This window comes from Ornithorhynchus anatinus, chromosome 2, assembly GCF_004115215.2.
Source record: "Ornithorhynchus anatinus isolate Pmale09 chromosome 2, mOrnAna1.pri.v4, whole genome shotgun sequence".
NCBI lineage: Eukaryota > Metazoa > Chordata > Mammalia > Monotremata > Ornithorhynchidae > Ornithorhynchus > Ornithorhynchus anatinus.
In genome coordinates this window covers 70,195,763-70,214,181 of record NC_041729.1, presented here as the reverse complement: position 1 = coordinate 70,214,181, position 18,419 = coordinate 70,195,763, and the positions used below count along the sequence as shown (strand labels likewise).

At 41.5% G+C, this 18,419-nt stretch overlaps 1 protein-coding gene and 1 non-coding gene across 3 annotated transcripts in view; one reads left to right on the top strand and one right to left on the bottom strand.

Moving 5' to 3' along the window:
* Positions 1-234: 234 nt before the first annotated feature.
* The window catches only part of IPCEF1 (interaction protein for cytohesin exchange factors 1), a 154,032-nt gene continuing 135,847 nt past the window's right edge, over positions 235-18,419 (top strand). For both annotated transcript variants that reach the window (XM_029053651.1, XM_029053635.1), the window contains exons 1-2: positions 235-319; positions 8,272-8,419. The gene's annotated coding sequence lies outside the window, so the exon portion shown is untranslated. The remainder of the gene's footprint in view (positions 320-8,271; positions 8,420-18,419) is intronic.
* Positions 5,997-6,134, bottom strand: LOC114809428. The gene has a single exon (XR_003757213.1). It is a non-coding gene; the product is annotated as a small nucleolar RNA SNORA7 (small nucleolar RNA).

Genomic DNA, 18,419 nt, shown 5'->3' with positions numbered 1-18,419 from the left:
CTGAGAAGTTTTGGGGAGGAGAATGGCTAACAGCTGGGTACCCAAGTAGCTGCTGAATGGATAGGAAGGGAGGATATACAAGTGGGGCAGGGAGAGTAAACAACTCAGAGACACAGTGATTTGTAGTCTCAAACCATGTGGTACAGTACCAGATCATCAGGGATCATGTGTAGCCATTTAAAGAGGAGTTGGACCTCTCCCACCCTGTCTCAGCAGGGACCAAGAGGCAGTCTGGTCTTTTGGAAAGAGTTTGGGAGTGGGAGTCAGGAGATGCAAATGCTAGTCTTGCCTTGTTCACTTACCTGCTGTATGATCTTGGGTAAGTTACTTTGCTTCTCTTTTCCTCAGTTTCTTCATCTGAATATGGAAACAAAATACCTGTACTCCCTTCCTTGTAGACTGTCAACTTAATGTGGGACATATCCTGTCATCTTGTATCTTCTCTAGAACTTAGCACAGTGTTTGGCACATAACATTCATATTTATTGAGCTCTTAATGTGTGCAGAACAGTGTAGTAAGTGCTTGGGAGAATACAATAGAACAGGTTTGGTAGACATGTTCCCTGCCCATAAGGAGCTTAGAGTATAGAGGGGAGACTACATTCTAGAGGGGAATAGTATATGTTTAGCAAATGCTAGTATTTTTTTAAAAAGTCATGTCAACACACAAGAAGTTGATTTTGAAACAGCCATATGTGTGCAAGGAGAACATTCATTAGTTTGGTAAAGGTCTATCTTCTATGCACACACAGCCTTGTTAGTCACTTCAACTTGTAAATATGTATTCTTGTCTAACATTTGGGTCCTGAAGGAAATCTTATTTTTCTGGGTTACTTCCAGGCCATTCAAGAGGAGATAGAGAAAATATTTCAAGGCTATCCCAAAGATCATTGAAAGAAAGACAAAGTCTGTAGCATTCTCCAGGAGATATAGAGAAGGAAGGATTGTAATAATAATATTAGTGGTGGTATTTAAGTACTTACTGTGTGCCAAGCACGAGTTAGTTGCAAGATAATCAGGTTGGGTCATCAGAGATAGGGAAGTTATTCTGGACTGCAGGTTGGCAGGTTTCATCAATGGGTAATGATGGAGGAAAGGTTTTTCAAATCAATCAGTGGTATTTATTGAATGCTTACTGTGTATAGAGCACTCTAATAAGTGCTTGGGGCAGTAAAATATAACAGTTGCTAGGCACGTTCTCTGTCCACAATCATTTTATAGTCTAGAGGGAGAGATAGATATTGATATGAATAAATATAGATATGTTCATAATGTTGTGGGGCTGAGGGAGGGATGAATAAAAGGTGCAAATCCAAGTGCAAGGAAGATGCAGAAAGGAATGGGAGAAGAAATGAGGGCTTAGTTGGGAAAGGACTGTTTGAGGAGATGTGCTTTTAATAAGGCTTTGAAGGTGGGGAGCGTGATGGTCTGTCGGATATGAAGAGGGAGGGTGTTCCAGGCTAGAGAGAGGGGTCAGCGACAAGACAGGTGAGTTCAAGGTAGTGAGTAGGTTGGCATTAGAAGAGCAAACTCGGAGGTCTGAGTTGTAGGAAATCAGGGAGGTAAGGTAGGAGGGGGAAAGCTGATTGAGAGCTGTAAAGCTGTTGGTAAGGAGTTTCTGTTTGTTCTGTTTCTGTTGGTTCACCATCCACCTCGACATATCAAATCAGGATTTCCAGGTAACAGGTACATATGCATTGGTTTGTTAGAAGGACTAAGATGGTAAGGTTGGCCAAGCAGAAGGCAGGGACCACCTTTCCTAATTCTATTGTATTCTCTTTGTTCAGTGCTCTGCACAAAGTAATAATTAGGGTAGCTGTTACGTGCTTACTATGTGCCAAGCCCTGTTTTAAGGGACGGGGTAGATAGAAATTAATCAGGTTGGCTACAGTCCCTCTCCCACATGAGGTTCACAGTCTTAATCCCCATTTTATGGATGAGATAAATGAGGTCCAGAGAAGTTAAGTGACTTGTCCAAGGTCACACAGCAGACGTGGTTGAGCTGCGATTAGAATCCAGATTCTTCTGACTCCTGGGTCCGTGCTCTATCCACTAAACCACTCTGCTTCTCAGTAGATGCTTAATAAAATATAGCAACTGACTGACTGAGGAAACAGCACCGTACTAAGCGCTTGGGAGAGTACAATATAACAATAATAAAGAAGCAGTGTGGCTCAGTGGAAAGAGCACGGGTTTTGGAGTCAGAGGTCATGAGTTCGAATCCCAGCTCTGCCACTTGTCAGCTGTGTGACTGTGGGCAAGTCACTTAACTTCTCTGGGCCTCAGTTACCTCATCTGTAAAATGGGGATGAAGACTGTGAGCCCCACATGGGACAACCTGATTCCCCCGGGTCTACCCCAGCGCTTAGAACAGTGCTCTGCACATAGTAAGCACTTAACAAATACCAACATCATCATCATCAATAACCAGACACATTCCCTGCCCACAGTGAGCTTATGGTCTAGAGGGGGAGACAGACATTAATATAAATAAATTACAGATACTTGAACATAGTGCTGTGGGGCTGGGATGGGGGGATTAATAAAGGGAGCAAGTCAGGGTGATGTAGAAGGTGGGAGAAGAGGAAAGGGGGATTTAGCAGGGAACTCTCTTGGAAGACATATGTTTTCAATAAGGCTTTGAATGGGAATGAGTAATTGTCTGTTGAATTTGAGGAGGGAGGCCATTCCAGGCCAGAGGCAGGATGCGGGTGAGGGGTTGGAGGCTAGATAGATTTGATCGGGGTACAGTGATAAGATTAGCATTCGAGCTAAGAGTGTAGGCTGGGTTCTCCTGTTTCTTCTGTGGTAACTGAAATTGAAGAAACTGCTATATAATAGGATTTGGAAATTCTGCAAGAGGTTCTGGAACTAGACAATTAGGAAGGACTTAAAGGGAATCCTGTTGGTCCACATTTTGGCCCAGTATTGGCTCTGCTTCTCCCACTGGAAAATGGATGCCTACTTTGAGTTGATCACCTCAGTCATCTGCAATCCTATGAAAGATTCTGTCTTGGATGTATTAATGAGTTGGACAAATTTGCCCTTTCCAACTTTACCGATATAATGTCTAGAGTGGTTTAAAAATGCCAGTTTTGATGTTCAAATTCACATATAAGCTTGAGGGAAGGATCTGTTCAGATTTTGGGCTGCTCAAACTTTAGGAAGAGAGCAGTGAAATAAGAAACCCCCAAGGTCCAGAAGGGAGCTCTGTCTCTGGATTCACTAGTTTGGAGGATTGGTGTTCTGAGAGACTCTTCCATTCCAAAGGACAATGAAGCCTGTTGATATGGATGAAAGACCTTTGCAAAGAAAAGGGATAGAACCATTCAATAACCATTCAGTATAGAGAGCCTCTTTGCACTTTGCAGCCATTCTTTGCTCAATCAAATATATCACAAAAATAATCCACACAATTCACAATATCCATTAAAAGAGATGGTTGGGACTTTTATCTACATTTTCCTAGTGAAGAAGCTAGGGCATGGGTGAAATTAGGGCTTTAGCTGGGGATGAATCTTACAGCCTTTCAGATCAAAATGGTTTTCAATCAGTCAGTTTCTTATCATAATAATAGTATTTGTTAAGCACTTAGTGTGTACCAGGCACTCTACTAAGCACTGGGGTGGACACAAGCAAATTGGGTTGGACACAGTCCCTGTCCCAAGTGGGGCTCACAGACTCAATCCCCATTTTACAGATGAGGGAACTGAGTCAAGAGAAGTAAATTGAGTTGCCCAAGGGTTCGCAGCAAACAAGTGGTGGAGCCTGAACTAGAAACCATGACTTTCTGACTCCCAGGCCCATGCTCTATCCACTATGCCATACTTGCACAGCACTCCAGTAAATGCTTGAAAAAGTAGAATAGAATTAAGACTCCACCCAAACCCTCAAAGTGCTTGCAAGTGGATAGGCGAGAAAGCAAGCATATATTATGTACACCTTATAGAAGTCAGAGAAATAACTGATGATAACAAAAGTAAAGAAATATTAATAAGTGAAAAGCAAGTCAATTTGAGGAGAATGGAACATGGCTGAAAACATAAAAGCAGCATGAGAAGCATAAGAACAGTATGAATATGTGGCCCAGTGAATAGTGCATGGGCCTGGGAGTCAGAAGGTCATGGGTGCTAATCATGGCTCTGCCACTTCTCCACTGTGTGACCTTAGGCAAGTCATTTTACTTCTCTGTGCTTCAGTTCTCTCATCTGTAAAATGAGGATTGAGACTGTGAGCCCCCCATGGGACAGGGACGGTGTCCAACCCAATTTGCTCATAACCACCTCAGTGCTTAGTAGAGTGCTTGGCACATAGTAAGCACTTAACACATACCAATATTAATATTATAAGTGCCTAGGGTGAGTATTGGGATGATATGACCTGATGTGGTGGAAATTAATCAGCAGAGATGTCCTACAATAGCTCCCTGTGGGCAGGGAGCATGCCTACCAACTCTGTTGTATTGTACTTTTTCAAGTGTTTAGTGCAATACCATTGATTGGCCGGAGGAGGTGTGATTTCAGAAGGGCAGGTACGGAGCAGTGGAGTCTGGTGGATTTGGGTGGGTAGGAATTTCCAACCAAAGGAGAAGCACATGCAAAAGTTCAGAGATGGGAGAGTCAGGACTAATAATAATTATGATATTTGTTAAGCATGTACTATGTGCCAAGCACTGTTCTAAAGACTGGGATAGGTACAAAGTCAGCAGGTTGTTCCTCATGGGGCTCACAGTCTTAATCCCCATTTTACAGATGAGGTAACTGAGTCACAGAGAAACTAAGTGATTTGCCCAAAGTCACACAGCTGACAAGAGGCGGAGCTGGGATTAGAACCCACAACCTCTGACTCCCAAGCCCGAGCTCTTTCCACTAAGTCATGCTGCTTCTTAAGGATTAAGGTCTGTAGGAGAAGCAGCGTGGCTCAGTGGAAAGAGCACGGGCTTTGGAGTCAGGGCTCATGAGTTCGAATCCCAGCTCTGCCACTTGCCGGCTGTGTGACTGTGGGCAAGTCACTTAACTTCTCTGTGCCTCAGTTCCCTCATCTGTAAAATGGGGATTAAGACTGTGAGCCCCACGTGGGACAACCTGATTCCCCTATGTCTACCCCAGCGCTTAGAACAGTGCTCGGCACATAGTAAGCGCTTAACAAATACCAACATTATTATTAGGAGATTTGCTTGGTAGGAGAGGGAAGTAATAATAATAATGATGTGTGGTATTTGTTAAGCACTTACTCTGTGCCAGGCATTGTACTAAGTGCTAGGGTGGATACAAACAAATTGGGTTGGACTCAGTCCATGTCCCATGTGGGGCTCACATTCTCAATCCATATTTTACAGATGAGATAACTGAGGCACAGAGAAGTGAAGTGACTCATCCAAGATCACACAGCAGAAAAGTGACAGAGCCAGGATTAGAACTCATGAACTCCTGGCTCCCAGGTCCATGCTTTATCCACTAGGACATACTGCTTCCCTAAAGGGTGCAGAGAAAGTGAACACATAGGTAGGAGGAGAGTGTGGTAGCAGTCCTGAAGCCAATGGTAAGGTGCTTCTGTATGTGGTCAAAAGGAAGAGGAACTGGGAAATGGACATTCAGGAAAGAGATGTAGAATTGAAACTAATGTTAATAGTTTTGTGACATCAAAGGATTTATCTAAGTTAGTAGATGGTATTTAATTCACGCTCTTTACTACTAGCTTTAAAGCACACAATCACCATGCCCCTTTCTCCGCCTTTGACCTCCCTGCACACTCCTCTCCTCTATTGCCATAGTGCTCTTGTCTTATGCTGTCGAGTCATCTCCGACCCATAGCAATGCCATGGACACCTCTCTTACAGGACGTCCCACCTCCATCTGCAATCATTCCTTTAGTGTACCATAAAGTTTTCTTGGTAAAAATACAGAAGTGGTTGACTATTGCCTCCTTCCTTGCAGTAAACTTGAGTCTCTGCTCTCCTCTCTCATGCCACTGCTGCCCAGCAAAGGTGAATTTTGACTTGTAGCAGATTGCCTTCCACTTGCTAACCACTGGCCAAGCTAGGAATGAAATTGGTATGCCTGTGATTGACTCTCCTTCCCATAGCCGAGACTGGTAGAGTACTGGAAACTCTCCAGATGCAACCCTGAGAGGGGCCACACTGCTCACTGTAACTGTCTCATCTATCTGGCTGCCAACCACTTGCCCATGCCCTGCCTGTGACCTGGAACAAACTCCCTCTTCATATCCAATAGACGATCATTCTCCCTGCCTTCAAAGCCTTAATAAAAGCATATCTCCTCTGAGAGGCCTTCCCCAACTAAGCTCTCATTTCCTCTTTACCAACTACCTTCTGTGTTCCTTTGCACTTGGATTTGCACACTTGATTCACCCCTTCCTCAGCTCCATAGCACTTATGTATTTAGGTACATATCCAAAATTTATTCATTTATATTAATGTCCATCTCCCCCTCTAGACTGTATGCTCATTGTGGACAGGGAACATGTCTACCAACTCTGTTATGTAGTACTCTCCCAAGCACTTTAAGTGCACTGCACAAAATAGGAGTTTAGTAAATTCAATTGATTGCTTAAGCTTGACTCTTGATAATTTCAGCATTTCATTCATTGCAAACTGAGAACTGGCTGCAGTCCCGTAGGGTATCCAAATCCTGATCTCTGCCTTTCTTTTCTCCTCAGTATTGTTAGGAGCTGGAAGATATGTGGCAACAACATACTGTCTGGGCTCCCCAGGGTAGGAGCATTCACTAATTCATTCATTCAATAGTTTGAGTGCTTACTGTGTGCAAAGCATTGGACTAAGTAGTTGGAAGAGTATAACATAATAAACAGCCAAATTCCCTGCCCACAATGAGCTTACAGTCTAAAGGAGTAGTGAGGACAACCTCAAGGACAACTAATGAGTTTTAGGAAGCTATTGAGGGTAACTTGCATAATATATTTGGTGTTTATCGTACCTATCAATACAACTGAGGCATTTTTGGTATAAAGAATCTTCATATGATAAAATGTGCAAATTTACAATACCTACAAACATGTAGAACTGGAATCATCTATTTTTGTGTGCAATAACATATCTTTTTTTTCTTTAGCCAGACTTAGAAAAGAGCCAGATAAATTCATCTGACAGGCTGGATACTCACTTCCATTCTAGGGACTTGCAATGTGAAGTTATAACTAACTCAGGTCTTTTATTCATGTAACATTTATGTAAAGAATTGATTTTGTTGTGCATTTTAACGGAATTTTTTAAGTGCTTATTGTGTGCCTGGCATTGTACTAAGCATTAGGGTAGATACAAGATAATCAAGCGCTTATTACAGTGCTTTAGATACTGTAAGTGCTCAATAAATATCATTGAATGAATGAATGAAGGAATGGACACAGTCTCAGTCCCACATAGGGCTCACAGTCTTAATCCCATTTTACTGATGAGGTAATTGAGACATAGAGAAGTTAAGTGAATTGCTCAAGGTCTCACAACAGACGAGTGGTGGAGCTGGGATTAGAACACAGGTCTGTTTAGTCCCAAGCCCATGCTCTTTCCACTAGACCACACTGCTTCTCATGTACTTGTTAGACTTGTGCGTGGCTGCAAGGATTTTCCAAGGATTGTATTAGTGCAAGCAAATTCCCACATCAGAACAGACACCAGGCTTTATCTGAAAGCTGCTTTTAAAAACAGGAAACTGGGAGATGGGTTATTCTTTCAGTAAGAGGATATGAAGTATGTCTTCCTACAAATTTCCCACCACAAAGATCTGAAGTCTAGGATTGTGGTTTTCTTTACATCTCCAACATCCTCCTTAATCCTCTTTACTCCTGTACAATTTAATTTTGCTTTTAGCTTGTTTTAGAAATGCATCTAGAAGGATAGAGATGAAGACACCTGGGGTGGTTTTCAAAATGGTACCCAATCCCAACAGCATTATGAGTAAATTGAAATTCAATTTCCACTTTTGATTCTATCATTTTTTCTTATAACTAGTTTTCCAAGCCATTTGGATTTTTTGTACCTTTATTAATATGTGAGCTAAAAATATTAGGCTGACAAATTTGCTGCTCGGAGCACTGGGACTGCAGACATAGACCAGATAGCCCAAAGTATTTCCACATGGACTGGATGTTTAAAATGCTGCTGTCTTGCAGTCTTCTGCCAGTTTAACTAAAAGTCAACAGACATCAGTCCCTGCTTGTAATGCCAGATGTTGCAAGGGTATCATTTTATTAGGAATACTTTGGGTTAATTGAATTGCTGTTATCTCTCCACAGAATTATCCTTCTTCCCGAAACTGACCATTTCCAGCAGAGAAGACTCATTTGTGGACAATTTAAACACAAGAAGAAGGAGCAGCTTCGCAGTTTTTCTGGTCAGGAGAGGTTGGAGGTGGAGGATACGACAGTGAGAGATCATTCCCAGGTAATGAGGACTCCTAGTCCACATTCCAAATTTTACACAGGCAGAGATGGAAAGAACAAAAAAGCAAACAGAATGAAGGCCGGATTTGTTGCATGCTGTTCAGAGGAGCCTGAATACTTATTCTGAAAATAGTAGAAATTCAAGGAAAGAATTGAGGTTAAGCAGTGCTCTGAGACCTCGTTTTCCCTTATTCTTTTAGTAAACCATGCTAGCTTTTCTTGGTATTTGAGAAGTGGATCAGTGGCAAAAGTTTTCCAGGCTAGGCCAGTGAGTGTGAAAGCAGCCAGTGTTGCAGGGGGGCTTTTGTCAGAATCTACCTCACCCTCCTCTGGAATTGTGCTGTCTGAAAATCTGTCTCTAGTACTTAATAACAATTGTGCTATTTAACAAGAACTTATTGGTTGCCTTGTGCTGTACTAAGTGCTAGAGTAGACCCAGTAGAAGCTGATCATACATATTCCCTGTCTCACATGAAGCTCACCTCTTCAGTGAGATAAAACTTCGTTTGAACAGTTGCAGACAGCAACTTAAGTTGGCAGATTTGTGTTAACTCAGTTTTTGGAACATTTGAATACTTCAGCATTCTTGGACTTACAAATTTGTTTAATAGTTTTAATTACTTTTCTTTGAACTGAGGGCGTACACATCCTGACCTTTGAGTAGATGTGCTTTCTTTTGCACCAAAGTTTAAAGCAATGAAATGGAAGGATGAGGCCAGTAGAATGGAGTTTGAAATGGTCTAGGAAGACTTTGGAGAGTGGAGGAGGAAGGAAGATTCAGAGGCCTTGGACATTTATTCTGTTGTTTCTTTTGCTTTGAGGCAGAAGAATGAGTGTGGAAAGAGAATGGATTGTGACTGGTTCAAACTAATGGTAGCTGACTAGCTATTTTAGCGCCTTACATGAATTTTGGCTTGTTTGATTTTATGTAGTTTAAGAGCAGCAACATGGTCAATCAGTGCTATTTATTGAAGGGTTACTTCATGAAGAGAGCTCTACTAAATGTTTGGAAGAGTACAATATAGTTGGTAGACATGATCCCTGCCCTTGAAGAGCTTACATTCTAATGGGGAGACAGGCATTAAAATAAATTTCAGGTAAGAGGGAGCAAACTAGTACAAGGATATGTATATAAATGTTGTGGGGATTGGGACAAGTACCTAAGTACTTGATGGTGGGACTAAATGCCGTAGGAAGGGAAAATACGGTGAAGGAATGAAAGCTTAGTCTAGAAAGACTTTCTAGAGGTGATAAGGCTTCAGCAGGGCTTTGAAGTAAGTGCTGGGCTAGAATGGATAAGGGAAATGAGTGTAACGGTATGAAGAAGGGAGGGATAGGCCTAGCTTTAAAATGGATCATTCAAGCTTTGGGGACAGAGGGGAGCCTAGTAAATTAATAAAATAATAATAATTATGCTTTAGTTTAGGGCTTACTATGTGCCAGGCACTGTTTTAAGTGCTGGGGTGGATGCAAGCAAATGAGCCGCTTTGCCATCGGGGCCCCACAGTCTCAATCCCCATTTTACAGGTGAGCCACAGAGAAGTGAAATGATTGCCCAAGTTCACACAGCAGACAAATGACAGAGCCGGAATAAGAACCTAAGACTTTCTGACTCCCGGGCCTGTGCTCTATCCACTATGCCATGTGGCTTGTCTATTAGCACATTGTGCGCAGGAAATGTCTGTTTAATTGTTTTATCCTACTCTCCCAACTGCTTAGTACAGTGCTCTGCTCTGCACACAGTGAGCACTCAATCAATTCAATTGATTGAACTAGTTCTGTCTCTTTCTTGGCAAATAAAAAGGCTTTTGCTCTCATACAGGAAACTGAACACAGGCTGGCATGTTTCTCATGAGTCCTGGAAATGAATAAAATGTTTAATGCCTAGAAAATAAATGGAATGGGATAGGCAGCCTCACTCTTCCTGAATAATGTATTGGAACCAAAACAGGGCTTAATGGTAACACGCAGTAATGAAATTAAGGAAGTAAAATAACACTTCCTCTTCTTTAGAAAGAGCTCCATTCTCTGGTTAGTTTCTGACAGCACACCCATTTGGGATTGAATCCCCTGGGTAGCTGCTGTGCAAATAGAATGTAAAGGGCTGCTTCTGCCTTAAAGCAACTTGGATTTCTCCAACTCAAGGATTCAGTGACGTCTTTTGGATTTCTTCTATTTTCATTCTACGTAAGTAGCACTACTCCCTGCTTTATATGTACAGAGCATTTGTTTGTCCTGTGATGGGTCTGAGCAGTTGACATCGTAGGCACGCTCTTCTATGATGTCCTTGAATGGTTTATAAAATGAAATTCTTTATAAACCAGATCCCAGCTCTAATATTATGACTTAATTGAATAAAAGAAAGACATTTCTAGTACTGGAGATTTCCTTTTGTGAGGCTGTGGCCAGTCAGTGCTTTGAAGGGTGATGCTATGTATCTAAAGTGTCTTTTCCATTTTTAAAAATGGATTTATTTAGAGAGATGCTTGGACCATTAACTATGGATGTGATTCAGAGAAGCACACTGCTGCATTTGTGTATTCTGTAAAGTTCATTTGGGGCAAAAGTGGGGCTCACAGTCTATATCCCCATTTTACAGATGAGAGAACTGTGGCACAGAGAAGTTAAGTGATTTGCCCAAAGTCACACAGCTAACAAGCGGTGGAGTTGGGATTAGAACCCATGACCTCCGACTCCCAAGCCCGGGCTCTTTCCACTGAGCCACACTGCTTCCCTAATAATGATATTTGTTCACTGTTTACTCTGTGCCAAACATTGAAGTAAGTTACATGTTGGGGTAGATGCAAGATAATCTGGTCATATACAGATAAAGTTTGATGTGGGTCTTGTGGTCTAAGTTGGAAGGAGAATGGGTATTTCCTCAGTCATCCCCAATCCCACCAAAAGGAAATTTTGCAGTTGTTAAAAAGAGGCAGTGGCATGGTAAAAGCAAACGACTTATTCAGAGGCAGGCACCTCTTGGGTTACACACTGACCAGTCGCTGCAATTTTAGAGAGTTGTAGCTTATAATATTTTCTTTGTAAAATTAATAAGCCATTGAACACATTTTTATTAAGTAAAACAAAAGGAAATTGATATAATTTTCTGGTGTTTTCTTCCATTCTAAGGGCAGGAGGGCACCCAGGTATCTGCCATCTCCCCCTCAGGGCAGAGTTATGCTGGTCATGGGTGGATGGGTATGGGGGAGGGAGGGGTTAGGGTGAGGGCTGGTGTGGAGGGTGTGGGGAGGGGAAGAAGGGAGGCCGAAACTTGGCCAGGCATTAAGGCTTACGGCACGGTGGTGGTGACTGCTTTTTCACTCTTTCAACAGTAATAATCAATTATCTGTATCTTGATTTAGTTACCTGACCTAACCAAGAGTTTAAGCATGGATGGGTCCCATTAAAAAGTCAGCTTGCAGATTTCTAATTAGGTCCATGCAGAGTCTAATCGGATCATTCAGGGTTCTGAGCATTGTTTTGGTCTGAATTTTTCAGTTGAGCTGTTAATTAGAACAAATTAATTTCTAATAATTGCATTTTCTCTGCCACTTTGTAAGGATGAGTGCACTTTTATCTTTCTTCCCCTTGGCCTTTTTGACTGTGAGCTTACTGTGGGCAGGGAATGTCACTGTTTATTATTACATTGTACTTTCCCAAATGCTTAGTACAATGCTCTGCACACACTAAGCACTTAATAAATATGAATGAATGAATGAATTTTCCTCTCCCCTCAGGGATAATAATAATAATAATGATAATTATGGTATTTAAGTGCTTACTATGTGCCAAGCACTGTTCTAAGCGCTTGGGTAGATACAGGGTAATCAGGTTGTCCCATGTGGGGCTCACAGTCTTAATCCCATTTTACAGCTGAGATAACTGAAGCCCAGAGAAGTTAAGTGACTTGCCCAAAGTCACACAGCTGACAAGTGGCGGAGGGTGGGATTAGAACCCATGAACTGTGACTCCCAAGCCCATGCTCTTGCCACTAAGCCACGCTGCTTCTCAATGTCTCCTTGTCTCTGTCCATATCACACAGTTTCTTTCAATCAAGCACTCAGTGGTATTTATTGAGCACTTACTCTGTACAGAGCACTGTGCTCAGTTTGCAGGAGAGTTCAATAAAATAGTGTTGGTAGACACAATCCCTGCCCTCAGTGGGCTTGCAAAGGGGAGGCAGGCATGAAAAGGAGTTACAGGTAAGAGAAGCAACTGAGATTAAGGGTATTTTACTTAAGTGTGGTGAAGGTTGGTGGGAAATTATTAGAGCTTAGGAAGTGGGATATGTCAAAACACATGGATATTTCACACCCTCTCTTTACTCTAGAGAAGCTCCACATTCCACTTTAATAATAATAATTATGGTACTTGTTAAACACTTAGTATGTGCCAAGTACTGTTCTGAGTGCTAGGGTAGATACAAGTTTAGCATGTTGAACACAATTCCTGTTCCACATGGGACTGACACTCCTATTCCCCATTTTACAGATGAGGTAGCTGAAGACCAGAGAAGCTAAGTGATTTGCCCAGTGTCAAACAGCAGACATGTGGTGGATCAGAATTAGGATCCAGGTCCTTCTGACTCCCAAACCCATGCTCTATCCACTAAACCATGCTGCTTCACCTGATTATCCATAAAGTAAATGCCTCATAATGTACTAGGTACAGTGCTCTGTAAACAGTAAGCGCTCAATAAATACGATTGAATGGATGAATGAATAAAGAATGGAAATAGGAAGTACTTTTCTGTGGTCATTTGCTGTGGCAATAAGAGATAAGAGGTTGCTTCATACCTCTGTTGCTTCTGACTTTCCTTTTGACTCCTATCTCCTGTTTGGGTAATCCACTTCTGTTTTTCAGTATAAATTGTCAGAGACAGTCCTTGGTAGAATTTTATGAGGCTAGAGGGGTGAATAGGAAACTTTGATTTTGCTTTTGGGTGCTTTGCTCCTTGTTACAAAAGGAAAGTTTTCTGCCAGGGTAAAGCTAGGATCAGGACTAGCATGATTTAACTTTGGTAGTTCATGTGTCATCCATAGCCTGACTAACCTGGTGGAGCTGTGAGAGTTCTGTATTTCAATAGGTTAGAGCATGCTCAGCTTCATGGACACAGCATTATGGAATGTGTAGAATGGACACTCCAGAATGATGAGGGATTTTAATCCCTCACTTTCTCCCCCTTCCCAGGTGTCACAACTCCTGAAAAGGAAGGGGGAAGGCATGCAAATGAGAAATGAGGTTTCAATACCCCGTTTTCAACAAAAACAAGATAGTCTGTTCATGCATTCACCAATTTACCCAGCCCCACCTCGAACTCCTTCCGGCATGGTTAACAGTGGCAAAGGAGGAGGAGGAACAGCAAGAGAACAGATAGTTTGTTGTGGTAATGGATGAAGGGAACATTCTATAAACCACTGAATTCTCTTAAACTCTGCGGCTTTTTTTGGAAAATCGGCATATGCCCTAAATATAAAGATTCAGGCTTACAGGATCTGTAATATACCTGCTTTTTTATACAAGCGGGGAATGAGGGACGTGGAGGAGGGTATGAAAGATGAAGCCCTGGGCTGAGATTAGCCAGTAGTTGACTGGTGATGAAAGATGGGTGAGGACAAGCTTGTCTTGAGGTCTAGGCAGGATCTGTTGACATTAGTAGTTTAGGGAAGTGACAATGACAAATTTGGCCGGATGTCCGCCCTTCAGAAGTTAAGGAGTGAGAGTAATAATACCTTCTTCAGTAGATGGGCTGATAAGCCCTTTCAGCAGCTGGAAGTGTTTTGAGAATGATCTATTAATGGTATGATTCAAATGTACTCTCTTGAGTTAGGGGTCAGACATCTGAATGCCAGTCCTAAAGATCTTCTGTCTTCCACAGTGGTGATGAGATAGTTTTATATCAGTACTTGCGAGCCCCCCTAGACTGTGAGCTCACTGTGGGCAGGAAACATCTCTACATATCTGTTGTACTGTGCTCTCCCAAGCACAGAGTACACTCCTCTCCACACTGTAAGCACTCATCTTTAGACTGTAAGCTTGACTCTAATAATGATGATAATAATAACAGTAATGTTGGTTTTTGTTAAGCACTTACTATGTGCCTAGCACTGTTCTAAGAGCTGGGGTAGATACAAAGTAATCAAGGGTCCCATGTGGGGCTCACAGTCTTCATCCCCATTTTACAGATGAGGTAACTGTGGCACAGAGAAGTTAATGGACTTGCCCAAGGTCACACAGCTGGCAAATGGTGGATACAGGTTTAGAACCCACAACCTCTGACTCCCAAACCCGTGCTCTTTCCACTAAGCCATGCTGCTTCTCGAACTGTGAGCTCAGAGTGGGCAGGGAATGTGTCTGCTTATTGTTGTATTTTCCCAAGGACTTAGTACAGTGCTCTGTACAGAGTAAGCACTCAGTAAAAACGATTGAATGGATAAATATGATTGATAGTGCACATAGTGAGAGCCTGGGCAAGACCTTTGCCACATTAAAAAAGAGGTTGTTATCTCCTCTCCATAATCAATTGTTCACATAAAGCACAAGCCAATGTCCTCTGTCAGAAGGACATAGATTCTAATCCTGATTCCATCACTCATTTGCTTTGTGACTTTGGACAAGTCACTTCACTTCTCCGTGCCTCAGTTACCTCGTTTGTAAAAGAGGGATTAAGAGTGTGAGCCCCATGTGGGACAGGGACTGTGTTCAACCTGATTAACCTGATCTATCCCAGACCGTAGAATAGTGCTTGGCACATTTTAAGTGTTTAACAACTACCACAGTTATTGTCATTATTATGTGAGTGGTTTGGTGTACTTTAACAATGGTGTGATGCAATCAATCTATTCTGCTGTGTCCATCTCCTTCCCTTTAGTGAATGTATACTAGAATATGCCTCAAAAACAGCAAAAGTACCCAAGGTTATTTGTGAACCTGCTCTCTGGTCAGCTCCGAATGTAGTTTGCAGCCTAGATGACGGCAGCAATGTTGTCTAGGGTGGAGACTCTTTTTCGGATGCTGTGTATCGTGGTGCATCACAGAATGGGGATTGACTTTTTATTAAAAAAAAGAATAAGAAATTTTTCCTAAAAAAATACAATGAATTCTTAATGCGAGTCTGGCAAGGTGATTCAGAGAAAGTGAATTATAACATTTTTAAAGACATTTTAAAGACCATTTTTTAAGGAAACATAAAGCTAGTGAAGTAGCTTTGGAAATATAATAAAATAGTTTCACCATAACCCTTTTAATCTTACTCCACATTGACAGACCATCCCACTCAGAGAATCATTTGAGTCTACAAGACGCCCAGATTCTAGAGAAGTGGCGTGGCCTAGTGGATAGAGTATGGGCCTGAGAGTAAAAAGGACCTGAGTGCTAATCTTTGCTCCACCACTTGACTGCTGTGTGACCTTGGGCAAGTCACTTCACGTTCCTGTGCTTCAGCTATCTCATCTACAAAAGGGGGATAAAGAGTGTGAGCCCCTTGTGTGACAGGGACTGTGTCCAATCCGATTATCCCATATGTACCCCAGTGCTTAGTTCAGTGCCTGGCAAATAGTAAGCACTTAAATTCCACAGGTATTATTATTATCATTATTATACATTCATACTAAGATGATGGATGCTATAGGCAATTCGTTTATGGCTTCTTGATAAACCTACTTGTGTATTTTCCCAAGACTTTTTTTTTCAATGGTATTTGTTATTGCTTACTATGTTCCAGGCACTGTACTAAGTGCTAGAGTAGGTACAAGTTATCTAGATAGCCCACATAGGGCTTACAGTCTTAAACCCCATTTTACAAGTGAGGTAACTGAGGCACAGAGAAGTCACACAGCAGATAAGGATGGAGCCAGTATTAGAATCCAGGTCCTCTAACCTCCAGGCCCGTGATCTTCCCATTAGGTCATTCTGCTTCCTTAGAGGAACTTTCAGGAATCAGAGCCACTGTGATTCATTTCAATGACTTTAAGCTATGGCATCAGCCTTGAATGGGGGAGAATCCCTTCTTCATCGGATGGAAATGAAGAACGATTCTCAACAATGAAACTCATTTAGCAAATGAAAATCAGCTCATTATGAAGTCTATTAAAAGCCAACCTTTCATGAATTGGTTCAATCATTATGGAACTATGGTCATTTGCCAAATCTGGACCCAAAGCTTCATGATCTGGGGAAAGTTTAAATTCTGTATTCTAAACTGGAAAATTAGATGCCAAGATAATTTGTCTATGTAGCAGCATATGAACTTAAATTGGTCTTAAATGAAGAAGAAACTCCTTTCTGGATCCCCCAAAATCTATTATTGTATTTCAATCATATTTATTGAGCATTTACTGCTTGTAGGGCACTTTACTAAGCACTAGGGAGAGTACAATATAACAATAAACAGATACATTCCCTGCCACACATTGCCCTATTTTTTCATTATTTTTGAAATTTTAAAATGGGTAGGGTTATTGTCTTATGCTGTCCAGCCACCTCTGACCCATAGTGACACCATGGACACATCTCTCCTAGAACACCCCACCTCCAACTGTAATTGTCTGGTTTAGGAATATTTTAGAATATTTGTCATCTTTTCTCAAAATCTATGAAAACATTGTAAAAATAACCCATAGTTTTCTAGGTAAAAATACAGAAGTGGTTTACCATTGCTTCCTTCTGCGCAGTAAACTTGAGTCTCTGCTCTTCTCTCCAATGCCACTGTTGCCCAGCACAGATGAATTTTGACTTGTAGGAGATTGCCTTCCACTTGCTAGCCACTGGCCAAGCTAGGAATGGAATGGGTATGCCTCCTCTTGACTCTACCTCCTGTAGTCAAGGTTGATAGAGTACTGGATACTCTCCAGATGCAGCCCTGAGAAGGTTAGGGTTATTATGCAGTTCCTATGCAGGTAAAGCTTAGTGATAAGTATAGTGGTAAGAGAAGAAACAGAGGAGGAAAAGAGGAGAAGGAAGAGAAAGCAAGAAGGAACTTAAGGCTAGGTATTTTTTATTGTACTCTCCCAACTGCAGCATACAATTGGCCAATCGGCTCTCAATCTATTAATCCTTCTGCTGCCCCACCTCTCTACACATCACTCTTGTTGAGTTAACTCTCCTGCCCCTTGCTGTGTTGTTCAGTCCTGAGCTTTTTGATTTCCCTCCTCCCCTAGAGCATAGTTACTATTGCAAACAGTTATGTGGTACAAAAACAATCTTTCATTTCATCCTCAAAAATCATAGTGGGTAACTATGAGGTAAATGCAATTATGCAAGTAAATGTGGTGTCTCTGTATTTTGTTTTTAGCTCATTGGTCTTCCCACAGCCCGGCAATATATAATACTTTGTATATGTCTGCATTTAGATTTTTAACTACCCAGCAAACTACCAGTATTTCAGAAGTGCATCTGGGCCTCCCTGCAGTATTTAAACTTTCTAAATATCTTTTGCAGAGGTAGTTTCCAAAGTCCACAATTTCTAATTCTCATTATTTTAAATATCTTCCAGCAAAGTTACATTCTTTAAAAGGAAACATCGAAGGTAAGAATTTTATTAATTTTTTCCCACCAATTGCATTTATTCAGTACTTACTGTGTACAGAACACTATACTAAACATTTGGGGGACTACAATTATAACAATATAATACAATGTAATATAAGTACAATATAAACAATATATATATTCCCTGCCCACAAAGAGCTTATAGTCTAGAGGTCCGGCGACTGTTTAATCATCTCAGTAGCTTTAAGTAGTGTGTTTTAAGATTTAAATTTCTGTTCCCCAAGATGACCTTTTTCTTTTCCTTAGAAATTGTGCCTGAATGAGGGAGAGCAGGCAGATTCCTGAAATGGTGTGGGTGGGCAATACTAAAAAGGGATGGGTCTTTTCAGGGCAAACAGACCCTTTGGAGGTGTGTAGCAACAAGACATTTGTACCATGTTCATGAAATAGAAGAATACATAGCCTAAGTCAAATTGGCAAATGGTGTTGGGAGAACAATGAGAGCTGGGCTC